This window comes from Meriones unguiculatus, chromosome 5 (genome assembly GCF_030254825.1).
Source record: "Meriones unguiculatus strain TT.TT164.6M chromosome 5, Bangor_MerUng_6.1, whole genome shotgun sequence".
NCBI lineage: Eukaryota > Metazoa > Chordata > Mammalia > Rodentia > Muridae > Meriones > Meriones unguiculatus.
The window spans coordinates 9,555,717-9,576,100 of record NC_083353.1 but is presented as its reverse complement, the minus strand read 5'-3'; positions in this window follow the sequence as shown (position 1 = coordinate 9,576,100).

Genomic DNA, 20,384 nt, shown 5'->3' with positions numbered 1-20,384 from the left:
TTCAAACACAAAATATTTCATATTGCATAAATTAGCCACTACTATCCATACAATATATATTTGAGAGCATTTTATAATTCAATCCCTCAAAAAGAAAGGAAAACAAAACTATGGTATGGAATACTTTGAATAGGGGATATTCCAGACATAATCATAAGTAAGATTTTGTAGGTATTTATAGTAAGTTAAGAAAATGTTAACATACTAAAATCTGTACATCCAAAGAAGCTAAGCAAGAAGGGGACACTGAGTAAGATGATCAACCCTCATTCAGAAAGACAAATAGGACAGATTTCTGGAGGGGAGAAAACAGGGAACAGGACAGGAGCCTGCCACAGAGGGCATCTGAAAGACTACCCAGCAGGGTGTCAAAGCAGATGCTGAGACTCATAGTCAAACTTTGGGCAGAGTGCATGGAATCTTACAGAAGAAGAGGGAGATTGAATGACCTAGAGGGACAAGAGCTCCACAAGGGGAGCAACAGAACCAAAAATCTGGACCCATGAATCTTTTCTGAGATTGATACTCCAACCAAGGACCATGCATGAAGATAACCTAGAACCCCTGCACAGATGTAGCCCATGGCAGCTCAGTATCCAAGTGGGTTCTCTAGTAAGAGGACAGGTACTGTCTCTGCCATGAACTCAGTGGGTGGCTCTTTGATCACCCCCCCCCCCCCCGCGGATGGTGGAGCAGCCTTGCCAGGCCACAGAGGAAGACAATGCAGCTTGTCCTGATGAGATGTGATAGGGTAGGGTCCAATGGAAGGAGAGGAAGACCTCTCATATTGGCGGACTGGGGGAAGGGCATAGGAGAAGAGGGAAGAGGGAGGGAGGCTGGGATTGGGAGTGGATGCAGGAGGGGGCTATAGCTGCAATACAAAGTGAATAAATTCTAGTAAATAAATAAAAACAATATTCACTTCTATTTAATAGTTATTTAGAAGTGTGCGTATCAAAACATTTGTTTGCTTATTGAAATGACACTATAATTATCTTCCTATTTGTTAACCATGGACCTCTAAACTTTAGTCACATAAATAAATAATATCAATTATATTAACTCATTTTATGTTAAACCACTCTTCTATAAATGAAAAAAAATGATATTTGATCATGGTGTTTAATTTTTCAAGCATTTTTATTTGATTTGTCCATTTGCTTGGAATTTCACATCTATGTCCATGAAAGATATGAGTGCCATTTTAGTTTATTACACTATTGTTCCATTTGGGAGCCCACAATAGTTTTTAATATTGTTCACTGATACTCCTTTTTAGTTGCTTGCTAGAATTTGCCAATGAATTAGCATGACTTGACATGTTTCTCTTATTAATGATATATAATTATTGGTTGTATTGATGTAGTGAATATTGATCTATTTCAATTTTCTTTTATTTACACTTTGGTCCAATTCAGACTAGTTTTCTTTGTTGTTATTGTTGATTTTCTTTTTGTTTATTCCATTGCCTTTTAACATTGAAAATTTCTGTTAAGCTACCATAACATGAATAGATTCTTGCCCCTGTTCAGCCTAGGATGGTCATTGTTACAATGGTTTGGATGTCTATAATATATCTGTTTGCTTACATGTGTCCTCATTATTACACACAAGCTGTTTGAAGCCTTATGTGCCTAAGGTGGTTTTGCTGCAGTTTTGTTTTCAATTCACCTGATGATGAAACCATTTTGTAAGATTGAATTTGTCTAATGGGTTTCTACACTCTCCCTTAGATTAAGTGTCCATAAGAACATGTGTTCACACATCTTCATGACTTACAAACATCTTACTTATGGTTTTGCATAGTCAGTTTCATTCTTTATCCTCAATATTCCATACAGTACAATTGTTTTAGCTCTTTTTTAAAATTTTTTTTGAGTTATTTCTGTTATTGTTGAGGTCCAGCTTTATTTCATGGTGATCAGACAAGATACATGGGATTATTTCAATCTTCTTGCATCTGTTGAGGCTCGCTTTGTGTCACTAGCATACAACATGAGAATTTTTCCTGTGCTGCAAATCTGTCTAAACAATTGTCGAGCTATATTTTAGGTAATTGGACTGGAGAATTCGATACTATGATGGAGCAGCTGAGAGTGGCCATTGTCACAGTAAATTCTACCGGAGTGGACGCAGGACTAGCCACAGGATTATCAACATGGATTGCTGCAGCCATGAATCATCTGAAGGAATGGGCGGGCATGGGAGTGTTAGCAGGCCTTCTGGTGTTGGTCTCCTTGGTTTGCCTGTGGTATATATGCAAGATTAGAGTCTCACAACAGTGTGATGCAGCCATGATCATTCAGGCCTTTACAGCCACTGAAGCAGGACATTCTCCCCAAGCATGGTTGGATACCATAAAAAGCTAAAATGATACGCTCAGGATGCGAGGCTAAGCACTGCACTCAGGGTCAGCCGCTTTGGACCCAGAGAAGAGCATGTCTGATTGCATGCGGGTTGATGCCCCAGGTCCCGCCTCTGAGAAAAAGATATCGGACGGTCTGATGCTCTTTGGGTGGATGACACCTAAATGAACATCTGTACAAAGTCCCAATTTATTTCTAATATCAGAGATCAGACCTCTACTCTTGCCTGATGCGTCTAAAACAAAAAGGGGGAACTGTAGAGAGCTGCGGAATGCTATGCCTTAAAGTTGGAGCTGGTTTCCGCCTTCCACCTTCCCGATGGTGAGTGCTCTCTGTCACGAACAACTCCACATTTGGCTAAGGCTGAGGATCTGGCTTGCTTCCATGTATGTGGACCTATCTGCATTGCCCCCGTGGCACGCCTGGGTTGGCTACCCAGAGGCTATTTAAGCTGTGGGCTGGCTTTCCCCGGGGTCCGAGGATTGTTCAATGTTCCTGAATAAACTGCATTGAAAAAAAAAATTATTTATTTTTATAAATTACAGTTTATTTACTTTGTATTCCAGCTGTAACCCCCTCCCTGTTCCCCTCCCACTCCCCCCTCCCTCCCTTATCTCCTCCCATGCCCCTCTCCAAGGCCACTGATAGAGGAGGTCCTCCTCCCCTTCTATCTGACCCTAGCTTATCATAACTGATCAGGACTGCATGTATTGTCCTCCTCTGTGACCTGGCAAGACTGCTCCCCCCTAACTGGGAGGTGATCAAAGAGCCAGTCACTGAGTTCATGTCAGAGACAGTCTCTGTTCCCTTTACGAGGGAATCCACTGGGACACTGAGCTGCCATGTGCTACATCTGTTCAGGGGTTCTTGCTTATCTCCATGCATGGTCCTTGGTTGAAGTATCAGTCTCAGAAAAGATTTATTGGTTCAGATTTTTAGGTTCTGTTGCACTCCTTGTGGAGCTCCTGTCCCCTCCAGGTCTTTTTATCTGTCATTTCTTTAATAAGATTCCCTACACTCTATCTAAAGTTTGGCCATGAGTCTCAGCAACTGCTTTGATACCCTGCTGGGTAGAGACTTTCAGAGGCCCTCTGTAGTAGGCTCCAATCCTATTGCCTGTTTTCAAACTTCTGATGTCCATGCCGTTTCACTTTCTGAATGAGGATTGATCATCCTACTGAGGGTCTTCTTTCTTGCTTAGTTTCTTTAGGTGTACAGATTTTAGTATGTTTATCCTATATTATATGTCTAATACCAATTTATAAATGAGTATATACCACATGTGTCTTTATGCTTCTGGGATACCTCACTCAGGATGATCTTTTCTAGATCCCACCAAATGTCATGATTTCCTTGTTTTTAATTGCTGTGTAGTATTCCACTGTGTAAATGTACCACAAATTCTGTATCCATTTCTTAGCTGAGGGACATCCATGTTGTTTCCAGATTCTGGCGATGACAAATAAAGCTGCTATGAACATGGTTGAGCAAATGTCCTTGTTGTATACTTGAACATATTTTGGATATATGCCTAGGAGTGCTATTACTGGATCTTGAGGAAACACTATTCCTAATTGTCTGAGAAAGCACCATATTGATTTCCAAAGTTTTTGTACAAGTTCACATTCCCACAAGCAATGTAGGAGGGTTCCCCTTTCTACACATCCTCTCCAGCATGTGTTGTCACTTGATCTTACCAAAAGTGGATCAAAGATCTCAATATAAAGCCACTTAACCTCTTAGAAGAAAAAGTGAGGAAGAGCCTTTAACTCTTTGGCACAGGAGAAAACTTCCTGAACAGAATGCCAAACAGCACAGGCTCTAAGATCAACAATCAATAAATGGGACCTGTCTGACAGAGGACTAATATCCAGAATCTATAAAGAACTGAAGAAGTTAAACAGCAACAAATCAAGTAATCCCATTAAATAATGGGATACAAAGTTAAGCAGAAAATTCTCAATGGAGAAACATCGAATGGCAGAGAAACACTTAAAGAAATGATCAACATCCTTAGTCATCAGGGAAATGCAAATCAAAACGACCCTGAGATTTAACATTGTTTTTTCTCTTGACTTGCACCTTCTGTTTCATTGTTTAATTTGCCTAATGTTTAAATCAGATAATTCTTGAGGAACCGCAGCAAAGTTGTACACTAATACATAATGTGAAAATGCAAAGTTTGCAAATCTCTCCCAATACACCTTAGATATCTTATCTACTTAATTTTGGCCCAGAACTTCACACGAATAAAGAAAAACCAAAACCAAATGTAAGCAAAATTCTTGGTCATCTTGATAAAAAGTAGTATGTGGCTGTATAAACTGAAGTCTTAGGCTGGAAAACAAATTCTCTGAACTACATTGTTTAGTACAGTACTCACTCATCTGTATAATTTGGAGAAAGACAACTCTCATAGAAGCACAACCTTCAGAGCTTTTCTCCTAGTAATTAGAACTTGAAAACTGTCAACCATTTCACCTACAGAACCAAGGAAATAATCTAGAGCTTGCTTTTTATGTCAGGTATTTTTTGTTGATATCTCCATTTTTATCTTGAAAAGATAATGAGATACTGATGAGATAGTTTGGTAATGTCTCATCATCACTGTGGTTTGGTATGTGATTTTTGATGTAATGTCTTTATAACATTCCTCAAAGTGGAAAATTGATAAATTTTTTTAAGTTTATCTGCTAAATCAAAATGTTCTTTCTTCTACAGACAGAGGACTGCTGCAGTTTATACCAAGATTCTGTATAATGTCAATATCTCTAATTCTTTTACATCTTAGAACCATTTTGTGACATAGATCTAACTTTAAAAGGGGTACAAAGTTAAAGGATTTGTGTGTGTGTGTGTGTGTGTGTGTGTGTGTGTGTGCATCAGAATGTCGAAGTTCTGTGTCAAAGGGAATTATATCAAGGAAGACATCCATGATAAGACTATGATGTGCCTAAAGTGTTAATAAAAAATACTAAAAAGAAAAGAAAAGAAATCTAAAAGCATGATTCATTCATTGCAGAAAAATATGCAACATACTAAATCTCGGAATATGCTTTTAATTGTGAGAGTCCAGTTCTTGACTGTGATTGTACGTAATGTGGAGCTATGATTTGAAAAAAAAAATATGTCGCCAGTTTAAGGACATAGTTCATTTTATTTAAGTATTTGAATGCTGTCACAAGAAAGGAAGATGATGTAACTAGGTCTAAATATCACAAGCTAAAGCAGCCTAATATATATCCTCACCAAAGGGAGCACTATCAAAAATCTGAGTGGCTGGCTCTTTGATCACTTCTCCCTGAGGAAGAAGCAGCCTTGCCAAGCCACAGAGGAAGACAATGCAGCCATTCCTAATGAGACCTGATAGGCTAGGGTCAGATGGAAAGGGAAGAGGACCTCCCCTATCAGTGGAATTGGAGAAGGGGATGGGAAGAGATGAGGGAGGAACAGTGGGATGGGGAGGAAATGAGGGTAGGAGCTACACCTGGGATACCAAGTGAAAAAAACTGTAATTAATATAAAAAATTTAAAAAACCAAAAACCTCTTCAGGCTATCCATTCATGAAAATATACTCAGTGAATGATAGAGAACTGACTGTATGGCACAGCCTCTGAAGGAGCATTAAAAGAAGTCCCATCTGTCATCATATATAGATACATTTTTTTAAAATGTACAAGACAAATATGTGATATTAGTACTGCTGTGTATTCTATGTCAGTTGTTATCCCAGAATTCAAAGGGGAGGCACATTTTCAAGCTTCAAGCATTGCAAACTTTCAGTATTAGTGCTAATTACAACACTTATTGGGGAAATCTATTAATGCTAATTTTGATATGTAGTCTTCAATACCACTATTCTATGAATTAAAAAAAAAAGGAATACTCATTTATCCTCCTCTAAAGCTGAAGATAGAAAATTTTAATTAACTGCCAATACCTTAAATTTAACAAATAACACAATTAGTATTTGTACCCAGCCACTCTGGTTTGAGAGTCAGCAATTTCAAAACTGCATCTAATAAATTTTGGGACAATTAAAAGAAATGTGAAATGAAAAACCCAAGAAAAAGATACGCTCCAATGAAGAAGCTGTTTGTTGTGAGAAAGACAAGGTCATGAAGTGGTGTCTTGGGAGAACAGTCAGAGTCTTAAAAGATTCTGCCTGTTGGAGATAGAAATAAAGAATCATGATTGCTTGACTGGACACATGCTCCAGATCTGTAAAGATTTCTATAGGAAATAATATGCAGGCAGTAGGAAGGGCCAAGAGCGAGCATTTAATAGTCAGTTTGGCTCTCTGACTAGTAAGCTTGCTCAGGGATCTTAATATAATTTAGAGGATTAATAAGAAGCAGTTGCTAGTAACAACAGATTCCTCTGAATTTAACTTCACACAGACAAAACCTGAAGTGCACACAGCTATATTTCAGTAGAATTTCAATGTACCTTCATGACTTCCCACTAATTCTTTTATTGAGAAAACTCTGGCAGAAAACAGTGTATCTGTCAATATTTAAGGTTAAGCTGATGAGTTAAGGAGAAAATATCTTAATGTGTGAGGCAAACAAATTTCACAGAAAGTCAGAAATCCTGTGGGTATATCTGTGATTTTACCTACAATGGACTTTGCTGAATCTGGGATAGCATAGGTTTCATGTTGATAAAGCTCACAAATAATATTCCATAAACAGTGGGAAAGAATATAGAGAATTGTACCCTAGCTCCTAAAGAGTAAATTTACGAATGATGTACATAATTCCTTTTCTTCATTTTCACTTTTCTTTTCTTCTTCGGAATTTTATCTATGCAAACAACAAAATATAATCATATTCACTTCTATTTCCTTCCTCCAAAACTACCTACAACGTATTCCCTACCCATTGTCATGCCTTCTCCTTCTAAATTATCTTATTATCTTAATAAAAATAAGTGTAAGAGTGTGTGTCTGCATAGGGTATATGTATTTGAGTGCAGATGCTTGGAGGCCAGAGACATTGGATCACTGGAACTAGAATTACAGGAAGTTGAGAGCCACTGGACATGATATTGGTGCTGAGAAATGAACTTCAGTGATCTGCAAGTCCAGTGAGTGCTCTTATCTGCTGAACTATGACTCAAATCCTTATTTTTTTATAAGTTATTAATACAAATTAGAGTGGTCCATATATGGGACCAACAAATAAAGCTTGAGAAACCCACTAATTTTAATACCCTCCAGAAAGAGCAGCCCTACTTTTCCAGCAGCATTTAATTGCCAATATCTCTTCAGTAGGTGTGGAGTCTGGAGACCTTTTCCCACATCAGCTGAAGTTTTGGTTGTCTTGATCTTGTGAAGGTATTACGCAAATAACTGCAGCTGTTTTGAATTCATAAGTTCAATAGCCATGTGATGTCCAGAAAGTAACATTATTTTCTTATTAATTTATCTATCCATTTATTCATCATCATCATCATCATTATTATTTTAAAACTTATGCACTTTGTATCCCAGTTGTAGCCCCTTCCCTCATCTTCTCCTGGTCCCCCCCTTCCCTTCCTCTTCTTCCCCTATCCCTCTTCCCTAGTCCACTGCTAGGAGAAGTCTTCCATCCCTATTGTCTGACCCTAACCTACCAGGTCCCATCAGAGCTGACTGAATTCACTTACTCTGTGGCCTAGCTAGGTTACTCCACTAGGGATAAGTGATCAAGTAAATAATCATGTCAGAGATTGTCTCTTTTCCCTTTACTGGGAACCCACATGGAAACTGGGTGATCTGTGGACTACCCCAGAGCAGAGGGTCTAGGTCCTCACTATGCATGGCATAGTGAGGCCTTTCGTTGATGAATTAGTCTCTGAAGTTCCCCTAGATTCACCTTTTTTGGCTTTGTTGGTTACCTTGTGGGGCTCCTCTACTCTCCAGCTTCTTCTGTTTCCTTCTTCCATAAGATTCCCTATGCTCTGTCCAAATTTTACTGTGAGTCTCTTCACCTGCTTTAATCCCTTGCTGGGGAGAGTCTTTTAAAGGACATTTGTGGTAGGTCCCCATCCTGTTCCATCTCTTTCTCCTCTTCAGGTGTCTATTCTGAATGAGAATTGAGCATCTTCCCTAGGTTCCTCCTTGTTGTTTAGCTTTTAAGTGGGTATTAGCCATATAACATAGGAAGGCAGCATTTCCTAGCACTCCTACCCATTCTGAGACTCTCAGGTATTTTCTGTGTCCTTTTCTGCGTGGCTTCGGTATGAGTTATGCTGAACAGGCTACCTGGGAAGAAGGCAGGAAAATGAAACGCTCTGATGCTGAGATACATACTGAGTAACACACACAATCTTGCCCGTGAACGCAGTGTGACACAAAGCAACGATATCCTGTTGTGTTTTCTAAGCCAATTAGGCATGGAAATATACCAGAAAGTGGACACCATTCAGCATAGCAGAGCTACAAGTGTTTTCTTTTGAAAATAACATTACCAAATGTTATTATTTTAACTTATTGAGGTGGCTTGCTTGATTATTAAGTGATAGAAGTTTCTAAATTCTATTGGTAAAACATTTTTTATTTTAGAATTTATTTTTTCATTTAAATATCTTTCTTAAATATTACTCAGCAATAAAAAAATGGAAATCATGAAATTTTCAGATAAATGTTAGGAAATGGAAAAAATCATCCTGAGTGAGGTATCCCAGTATCAGAAAAACACACTTGGTATATACTCACTCATAAGTGGATATTCGACATAAAATATAGGATGAACATAATAAAATCTGTACACCTAAGGAAGCAAATCAAGAAGGAGGACTCTGGCTAAGATGCTCAATCCCTATGCAGAAAGACAAAGAGGATGGACATTGGAGGAGGGAGAAAACAGGGAACAGAACAGGAGCCTATCACAGGGAGCTTCTGAAAGACTCTACCCTGCAGGTTATCAAGGCAGATGCTGAGACTCATAGTCAAACTTTGAGCAGAGTGCAGGAAATCTTATGAAAGAAGTGGGAGATAGTAAGACCTGAAGAGGACAGGCACTCCACAAGGAGAGCAACATATCTAAATAGTCTGGGTCCAGGGGTCTTTTCTGAGACTGATATTCCAGCCAAGGACCACTCATGGAGATCGCCTGGAACCCCTGCACAGAGGTAGCCTATGACAATTCAGTGTTCAAGTGGGATCCACAGAAATGGGGACAGGGACTGTCTCTGACAGGAACTGCTTGGCCTGCTCTTTGATTACCTCCCCCTAAGGGGGGATCAGCCTTACCAGGCCACAGAGGAAGACAATGCAGCCACTTCTGATGAGACCTGATAGACTAAGATCAGGGAACTAGAGGAGGACCTCCCTTATCAGTGGACTGGGGGAAGGATACAGATGAGGATGAGGGAGGAAGGATGGGATTGGGAGGGGAAGAGGGAGGGATCTACAGGAGCGATACAAAGTGAATAAACAGTAATTAATAAAAATAAAATAAATTGAAAAAATGTAAAAAGTCTTAATTATTAGCCCAGTATTTTAAATCATGATCTTCCTGTCTCATATTCCAGAATACTTGAATATCAGATATCATCCACATATTCATGGTGCTTTTAGATTTATACAGAGTGTAAAAACTATTAACTGTGTGATTCATAAGATTCCATTGATAGTTTTTTGATAGAAAAATGAAAAGGACATGAAAAAGAACCAAACTTATATCTACCAGTACCAGTAACCTGCAAGGTCTAAAAATCTGAACAGCTTTCTTTAATAATTCCACCAGGTATGAGAAAGAGAACATTGGGTTAATAGGCAGTTTGGCTATTGATGGATTCCTGTTGGTACCTGTAGAGAGATACCTGAAGCGAGAAATAAGATGCAGCTTAAAAGGCATACATTAAGTTTTGCCTATTAAGTCCTTTTCTCAAAGCACACATGAAATAAACCTGTGCACCAATGCTTTTTTCCCATATCCAAATGTATTTGTCAATACAACTAAAAAATGTTGTATTTCATGGCATGAAAATTTCAAAATTTATCTTGTCTCTTTTGGTCACTTACCCATTCAGTTTAGTATATATTGATTAGCTTATGTTTTTACTTAATTAAAGAAATCACAATATTCTGTGAGTAATAAATAATTATATTATGACTCTGTAGGAAAATTCTCCATAGAATAAAGGATTATACCATCTTAAAGTTATTTTATTTTTTGTATCACTCCAGCGCAACAGGCTACCTTTACCTGTACTTTTGATAGATTTATTCTATTTGAAATTAAAACAAATAAACAAACAGGTACTTGTAAAAATAACAAGTCTAAGGATATAAAGCTCAAAAACAATCTTTCAATTTGGCAATGGATATGTTTTAGGGATTTAAAAATATTACATTTTTTTCATTAAAGAAAAAAGTACCACATTCTTTTTATTTTCAATTATACTTTATTTACTTTGTATCCCCCCTCTAGTTCTCTCCCTCCTCCCTTCCCAAGCTCACCTTCCCTTCCCCTTCTTCACAAATGCCCCTTCCCAAGTCCACTAATAGGGGAGATTTTCCTCTCCCTCCTTCAGATTCTAGTCTATCAGATCTCCTCAGGAGTGGCTGCATTGTCTTCCTCTGTGGCCTGGTAAGGCTGCTCCCCCCTCAAGGGGAGGTGATCAAAGAGCAGGCCAATCAGTTCATCGCAGAAGCAGTCCCTGTTCCCCTTACTATGGAACCCACTTGGACACTGAACTGCCATGGGCTACATCTGTGCAGGGGTTCTAGGTTATCTCCATGCATGGTACTTGGTTGAAGTATGAGTCTCAGGAAAGACGCCTGTGTTCAAATTTTTTGGTTCTGTTGCTCTCCTTGTGGACCTCCTGTCCTCTCCAGCTCTTACTATTATTTCCCACTTCTTTCGTAAGATTCCTGCATTCTGCCTAAAGTTTGGCCATAAGTCTCAACATCTGCTTTGATAATCTGCAGGGCAGAGCCTTTCAGAGGCCCTCTGTGGGAGGCTCCTAACTTGTTTCCTGTTTTCTTCTTCTTCTTCTGGTGTCTGTCCTACCACATTCTTCATTAGAGAAATAAAAAGGATTAAAGGTATTTTTCTTCATCCATAATTTCTCATGTTCAATAATAAGAGCCATTTTGTCATGTCCTTGAATTCCTCGGTTTCCATTTCATATATATATATATGTATATATATATGTATATATATACATACATATTATGCTACTTATCAATATTTCACATACTAATAATTTATTCATTTGCTGATTATCTATATTAAATTGTACTTATATGTATATCATTTACTTCTAATGCAATTTCATATACTACTTAATGTTGATAACTCTTAAGCTGCTCATTTTATGCAATACACTACTGATCAATGTATCATATATTATTTACATCTATTTATGCCATGAACTAAGACCATAATCTCGAATACTAAATTACAAAGTACTGAGTGTTCTATTATTGTATTCGTGACTTATCTGTATTTAAGATCACAATAAAGATTTACCAGTCTTATAAAGGCCACACCGGCAAAACAACAGGACATAAAGCTGACCAAGACTTCTTTGGAGATGAGCCAATCAATACTGGATGATAATGTTAAGCAGACATACATTTATGTCTATATAAACCTAGGTATCAGCTTGGGTCTTTTTTTCCCCCCCTCAGAAATAATCTGCCAGTTCCCTGGAAGGAAGGAAATAACGTTGGTTTAGAAGTGGCTTCAACCTTTCTTCTGGCCTGGCCTCTAAAAAGATTGAATTTGAATTTTGTGTTTAACATGTCTGCATGACAGAAAGAAGATGAATATCCAAGAAGGAGATTTACCTAGCCCTTGTCTGGTTTCTGTGCTGTGATGTAGACACTGTGGTCACAGGAGCTGTCTGCATAACATGGGCTTAATCTTGATAATCGTGCGGCTCATTTTCAGACCAGGTAAACAATATATTCATCCATGGTGAAGGCTTTGGTTATCTGTAATGCTGAGGGGCATCATGACAAAGTTCCAGATTACATGATCTTATTACATGTCCATATTGACTCTCAGCTAGAAGGCAAAACATCAAGGGAGAGACCAGCAGTGACTCATTTCCCCTACAGTGGTCTTTTCAGGATTTCCATGTGCTATGGACATCTCAGCACTTCACTGCTATGTTTTCTCACTCTTCCTTTAATGCCTTTAGAATATTCACCTAGTCTCTGTCTTGATGCTACTTCATTTAAGTTCTATTAAAACTCCATGTGAGGTAGGGAAGAATTCTACCACCTTGACCCTCATTCTCCAAAGGTCTAAGTTTTATTTTGCTAAGGATTATTATCCCCCAATATTAAATTACAGTATTTTTTTTTTATTTTCAAAGTTCATTTTTAACTGTTTTTACCAAGGCCATTTTACAGACAAAAACAAAACAAAACAAAAAAACAAACAAATAATAAATTACAAAACAAAACAAAAAAAAAAACAAATTAAAAAAATATTTGAGAATCTGAGATACACGTGCATTTCAAGCCACAATTGGCTAATTGTTTAATTTGGTGTAAATATTTTTTTATTTTTAAAAATTATTTTATTAATTAAACTGTAATAGTATCACACCATTTCTATCAGTCCATCTTTTTCTTTTCTTCTCTCAACCCCACCTATGTATTCCTCTTTTCTTCCTTTAGAAGAAAAGGAAGCCTATTCTAAAATAGTCAGAATTCAGGAGTTGAGATTCTCCTGAATGCCATTTATAAGTATTATCAATATGTTGTATGAGTTGCAGCAGTTGAGTCAAAACAATAAAAGAACTCTGCTCATTTGAGGAATAGTGGATAATAGGAATAAAATTTAGAAAATAGCCTATTTTCTCTTTTTCTTTTTTTTTTAGGCTTGCATGATAAAATATTTTTTCTATTTTTAATTTTTTTTATTAATTACAGTTTATTCACTTTGTATTCCAGCTATAGCTCTCTCCTTCATTCCTTGCCAAATCCATCCTCCCTCCCTCCCTCAACTCCTTCCAAGTCCCTCCCCAAGTCCACTGAGAGGGGAGACCCTCCTCCCCTTCCCTCTTACCCTAGCCTATCAGGGCTCATCAGGATTGGCTGCATTGTCTTCCTCTGTGGTCTGGTAAGGCTACTCCCCATCAGATCAGAGGGAGGTGATCAAAGAACCAGCCACTGAGTTCATGTCAGAAACAGTCCCTGTTCCCATTACTGTGGAACACACTTGGACATTGAACTGCCATAGGCTACATCTTTGCTTGGGTTCTAGATTATCTCCATGAGTGGTTCTTGGTTGGAGTATCAGTTTCATAAAAGACCTCTGTGCCCAGATTATTTGGTTCTGTTTCTCTCCTTGTGGAGCTCCTGTCCTACCTACAGAACTTTCAACCCAAAATTTACCCTGCCTATAAGATAAAGATAAAGCGATAATGAGAGAACAATGCTTGAGGAACTGCCCAACCAATGACTGACCCAACCTGAGACCTACCTCACAGTAGAGAGCCAACTTCTACATTATTAATGATTCTCTGCTATGCTTACAGACAGGAACCTAGCATAAATGTTCTTTGAAAGGCTCCACCCAGCAGCATATCAAAACAGATGCTGAGACTTGCAGCCAAACCAGGGGTAGAGCTCAAGGAGCCTTGTGAAATTGTGTGAGGAAGGATAGAAGAACCTGGAAGGACAAGTAGTTGTTTCTTTAAATGTAAATATAATGTTGGTTTTATTTGGAAATATATTTCTTAGAAATTTTTATCCAATATTTCTGTGTGGCATACCTGATGCATTTATCTCTGTGGAACAGACATGAATGAACTGAGAAGCAGCCTTAGGGGTAGGTCTACATAGTTTGCCTAGTTATGATGAGATAATACCTTTCCATGTCTTCTAAGCATGATCTTTCATTTGAGGATTCCTTTAATCTATTAGAATATAAGCAAAGAAATACAGTGTGGTCTCATCTTTAATCATGTTTTTCTTGAACATTAATTTCGTGGCCACTATTCCTCAAATGAACAGAGTCCTTTTATTGTTTTGACTCAACTGCTGCAACTCATACAACATATTGATAATACTTATAAATGGCATTCAGGAGAATCTCAACTCCTGAATTCTGACTATTTTAGAACTCTAGATGACACAAATGAAGTGCTCATGTCCTTCATTCAATTCAGAGTGTAAGGTTGCAAGGAGCCATACTACTAAACTTGAAAGAGAATTATCTTGCCTACAATTATACGTTTAGTCCCTGTGGGCTATCATGAACCACTCCCCTTAAGATATTTAAATACTTACCATATTCAGGTATTCATTTGGGGTCATTTTAATATGGAAACAATTGCTTTTGTGTGTGTTTATTCACCCAAGTCTCTGAATTTCAGTTCTTTTCTTTGTTTAGTTTTTGTTTGTTTGTTTGTTTGTTTGTTTTTAACAAAATGAACATGTTTGCTTAGTCCATTTGAATAGCTGGACTTACAGAGAAAAAGTGCATTTAAATTACTTAAGGTTTGATGTATTGAGGTATAGCTGAGATTTGTTTTGGGTAGTTAATTATGTCCTTACATTAAAGTGATAGCTTCAATCTCACAGGTGTTTGAATGCATTTATTTTAATATCACCATAATTTGGCCACATGGGCATGGATAACACATTTCCACTGTTCTCAAGCTTAGAAGATCTTAATTTAATTTATTAATTTTACTTGTTCTTTAACATTCTCATATATGTATAAAATACATTTCTGAAAGCATGAACACTTGGGAATGACAACAATATTGCAATCTTGAACTTAGAAATGTTGAAGTTTTCTGCACTGAGCTTGTCTTATATTGTTCCTGTGACCAATGAGTTGTGGGTGTGGGTGGTCCATGGGGCCCAACAACTCCCTGTTGAAACACTGGTTGTAAAAAGATGCAGGGAGAAAATAAGGCCTATGCATATTGTCTGTCTTGGAATTCTGTTGGAGTTCTCATACCTCTGTTCTCTCACAGTTCTTTTACTGTTTGCAATGTCTATAGTGCATTGCTTTATACATCTACAGTTTGTGTGATTTCTTTCCCAAGTCTTTCAATTTCCTTTTGACTTTTGTCTTTTCCTTCATTTCCAGGTTCCTGAAGTAGGTTTTTAGAAGCATCTGTAGCTGACTGAGATGGGTCTTATGCAAAGAGAAGTTGGTATCGTTGAATTTCATATCTTTATCACAACACTCCCAAATGTACAGAACTCTGGTGATATTGCTTTCTGTTTAGTTTGTAATTTGCTTTCTGTAGTAGTCTATGAAATAAGTTATATATATGCATGAATATTCAACAAAAATAATAGTTTTTGGCCAGTGATATGGGTCATTGTCTGATTACAAGTAGTGGAAGACATCTGACTTCTACAAGTGGTTCTGTGACCTCTGCACACTTCAGGAAGTAGCATGGACACACCCCCATAGAGTTGCTCACTCCCAAACACATACTAATAAGTGAAATGCAAATTCAAGCAAAAAAAGTACAGACATTTTAGGACAAATATAACCTCATATTTTCATCAAAGATTTGAAAGATAAATTCTGGTCCACTGAGGGGAGAGGTCCTCCTTCCATTCCATCTGATCCTGGCCTATCAGGTCTCATCAGGAATGGCTGCATCATCCTCCTCTGTGGCCTGGCAACACTGTACTTCCCAATGGGAGGTGATCAAAGAGCCAGCTACTGCATTTATTTCAGAGACAATCCCTTCAGCCCTTACTAGGGAACCCATTTGGAAAATGAGCAGCCCATGGGCTTCATCTGAGCAGGAGAGCTAGGTCTTCTCCAAGCATGGTCCTTGGTTAGAGTATTGGTCTCTGAAGGACACCTGGGCCCAGGTATTTTGACTCTGTTGCTCTCCTTGTGTAGTTCCTGTCCCCTCCAGGTCTTTTTAACTCCCCCTTTTTCCATAAGGTTCCCTGCACTCTGCCCCAAGTTTGGCTATGAGTCTCAGCATTTCCTTCCATACCCTGATGGACAGAAACTTTAGAGGTCCCCTATGGAAGGTTCCTGTTCTGTTCCCTGTCTTCTTCTATTTCTGATGTCTATCGTATTTGTCCTTGTGAATGAGGCTTAGGCCTCTTCCCTAGGGCCCTCCTTGTTGTTTAGCTTCTTTAGGACTATATATTTTAGTATGTCTATCCTATATTATACAGCTAATATCCACTTATAAGGGAGCATATATCATGTTTGTATTTCTACTTCTGGGTTACCTCACTTAGGATGATCTTTTCTAGTGGACTAGGGAGAAGCAAAAGGGGAGAAGGGGGAGGGAGGGTGAGATTTGGAAGAGATGGGGAGGTACAGTCAGGATATAAAGTGAATAAGTGTGTCCTTCTGCTTCTGGGATAGCTCACTCAGGATGATCCTTTCCAGTTCGCACCATTCACCTGCAAATTTCATGATTTCCTTGTTTTTTATTGTTGAGCAATATTCCATTGTGTAGACATACCACAATTTCTGTATCCATTCTTCAGTTGAGAGGCATCTGAGTTGTTTCCAGCTTCTGCCTATTATAAAAACATGGTTGAGCAAATGTCCTTTTTGTGTACTTGAGCCTCTTTTGGATATATGCCTAGGAATGGTATAGCTGGATTTTGAGGAAGCACTATTCCTAGTTGTCTGTGAAAAGGCCAGATTGATTTCCAAAGTGGTTGTACAAGTTTACATTCCCACCAACACTGGAGGCGTGTTCCCCTTCCTCCACAACCTCTCCAGCACGTGTTGTCACTTGAGTTTTTGATTTTGGTCATTCTGATGGGTGTAAGGTGATCAGATGAAAAAGAAAACAGGAAACAAGTTAGGAGCCTCCCACAGAAAGCCTCTGAAAGGCTCTGCTCTGCAGACTATCAAAACAAATACTGAGACTCATAGCCAAACTTTGGGCAAAATGCAGGGAAAGAAGTGGGAAATAGTAAGATCTGGAGAGGACAGGAGGTCCACAAGGAGAGCAACAGAACCAAAAACTTTGAACACAGGGGTCTTTCCTGAGACTCATACTTCAACCAAGTACCATGCATGGAGATAACCTAGAACCCCTGCACAGATGTAGCCCATGGCAGTTCAGTGTCCAAGTGGGTTCCATAGTAAGGGGAACAGGGACTGCTTCTGACATGAACTGATTGGCCTGCTCTTTGATCACCTCCCCTTGAGGGGGGAGCAGCCTTACCAGGTCACAGAGGAAGACAATGCAGCCACTCCTGATGAGATCTGATAGACTAAGATCAGAAGGAAGGAGATGAGGACCTCCCCTATCAGTGGACTTAGGGAGGGGCATGCCTGAAGAAGGGAGTGGGAGGGTGGGATCGGGAGGGGAGGGGGGAGGAGTTTATGGAGGGATACAAATTGAATAAAGTATAATTAATAAAAAAAATGGAATGTTGAGACTTAGGAGTTCCCCCACCCTTCCAAAAATATAGCAGCTATTTTTACAAGGACAGAGCTGTGGCACGATGAAACAAATGCTGTGCCTGAACCCATATGCACTTAAGTCAGTTCACTAACCTGTCTCTATTTGTCCATGAGATTAAAGAAAAAAAGTCCCAAAAATATTTTTAAAAAATTCAATGTTTATTTTATAATATATTTTGATAATACTGAATACATTTTGCTTTATATTCCTGAATTTTCATAATGGTATTTAAAAAAATATATTGGCTTAATGGATATGAATAACTGTAAGATAAGTCTCATATATTCATCTCTTGCCATGTATTTATATAAAGAATACCTTTTCTTTGAAAATAAGTAGCAGACTTTTACTCACAGGAACAAGGTGAAGGTAAGTATGGAACTCATTGTTTTGAGAACAGATGTGGGGTTCAGCTTTTGGTTATTATCCAGCTAGAAGATGCAACAAGGTCTGGCTTCCTTTGAACACCCAGAATGAAGACGCTACTATGGATCAAAGACAGAAGGTCTAAATTTTTAAATCAACTTGCTAAGTATGCAGACTAATGAACTGTGTTGTTGTTTCATGCCTATAAATTTTTTACTGATGTTATGCTGTGACCACAGTCTGATCATTCTTATTAATGCTGGTCTATGCTGATGTCTTTCACCAAATCATCTTAATATAATTTGATACAACTGTAAGAAAAATTCAGACATTAACTTTCTAAAACTTCTTCTTTGTAGTAAGAGTTTTATAGTAATATATTGCATCATGCTTATTATTTTATTATATAAATATAACTTCATTATATTTTATAATATGAATAATTATTACTTGTGATTACATTAACGTATTGTAATTTTATAGTAAGGAAAATACACATTTAACGTACATACATCTAAATGTATATAAATATTTATTTACAGTTCACTGTTAATGTACCACCTTATATGCTTGATTTACAGATAGAGCTATTCAAAAATATTTTCAGTACCAATTTGATTATAAGTGATTTAAACATTCTTTCATGAAATACTACGTTATAACATATTTTTCTGTCTCTTCAAGTTATTCAATAAACTCACATTAAATATTGAAAAGAAAATAAAGACCTAGAACAGAAAACAAATTAACAGCTTTATTTAGACTGCTCATCCTTAACAGTGTCTATTAAATCCCTTGTTTTACTAGCCTTTCTAGTCCCCATTCATCATTTCCTTAAATTAAACTTTTGCCTGCCTTTTCCTGTCTTTGGAAAGTTGTGATTATACGGGTGTTATGTCTGTTTACTTTCATAGCCATTTACCCCAAATTAAGAACTAGATGGCCTCTGACCCCCCACCCCCGATGGAGGAGCAGCCCTGCTAGGACACAGAGGAGGACTTTGCAGCCAGTCCTGAAGACACCTGATAAACCAGGGTCAGATGAAATGGGAGGAGGTCCCCCCCTATCAGTGGGTTTGGAAAGAGGCAGGGAGTAGAAGAGGGTGGGAGGGTGGGATTAGGAGGGGAAGAGGGAGCAGGATACAGCAGGGATACAAAATTAACAAACTGTAACTAATAATAAAAAAATAAAAATTAAAAAAAACTAGATGGCCAAAGAAAACAGATATTTAGGTGTAATTCTGCACTAAAAATAAGAAAAAAATCAATTGCTTTAGAGTGCAGCACCTTACTGAGACACGTCAACTCAACCCAAGGAGAGTTATGCAATGCATCGCTTCCTTTCCAACATTCATGACTCACCTACGAGATGTGAAACCTGTAAGGACATGCTCATGCTAGATGATTTTCCATTCTGATATTGAACCCATAGCATATTCATAACACATGTCTAAAAAACAACAGTGATGCAAAGGGCAGATGCACTGCAAGGCCTACTTATTTGTGCTTAAGAGTTCAGAACCTAAGCAGAAGAGCAAAGAACCCATGTGTAAAATCATATAAAGAGTTTCCAGATTGCTGGACTTTTACAGTAGAAACTCCTTAGGAAAGGAAACGTTAACAGAAAAATATAAAAGAAAGGTAAAACTTATTAATTACCAAATATTAGTAACTTCTTCCACAATAAGAAATTCAATTAATACAATTTTATTAAATGTATAGCATTATAAAGAATAACAAAAGTAGTGATTTCAAATATATTAAGTTGTTAAAAACTCTCATTTTATGTATGGGCAGACATGGGGAACCTCACAAGATCTCACCTCTAAGGGAAAATTATAGGAAAACAGTTCCTGCTCAAAGAGAAAAAGATCGTTTCTCCAGGGATCAGCACCCTGATAAGCTGTTCTAAGTGTTCAACCCTAAATATACACACACACAAGCAGCACTAAATGTGTTTGTTAGGCTGTGTGTGTGTGCTGTGTGTGCGCATATAATGATTAGAGATGACAAAAATTCTGGAGGAAATTCAGAGGACAGAGGACACATTAAAATTGTTAAAATACAAGTAGGAATGTGAATACGGTATTAATGTATGGAATTCTTTATAAAAATTACAAAAGAATGTGTAAGTATTAATATTTGTGATAGAACTTGTGTAAATAAGCCTTTTAAAGAGGTAGTGCATCAATTTACTATATTGTCTTGAAGTTTAATTGATAGAGTAAATATACTAAATTTGCACATCTAGGATTTGGTTTTACAGGCTTTCCCCTCATG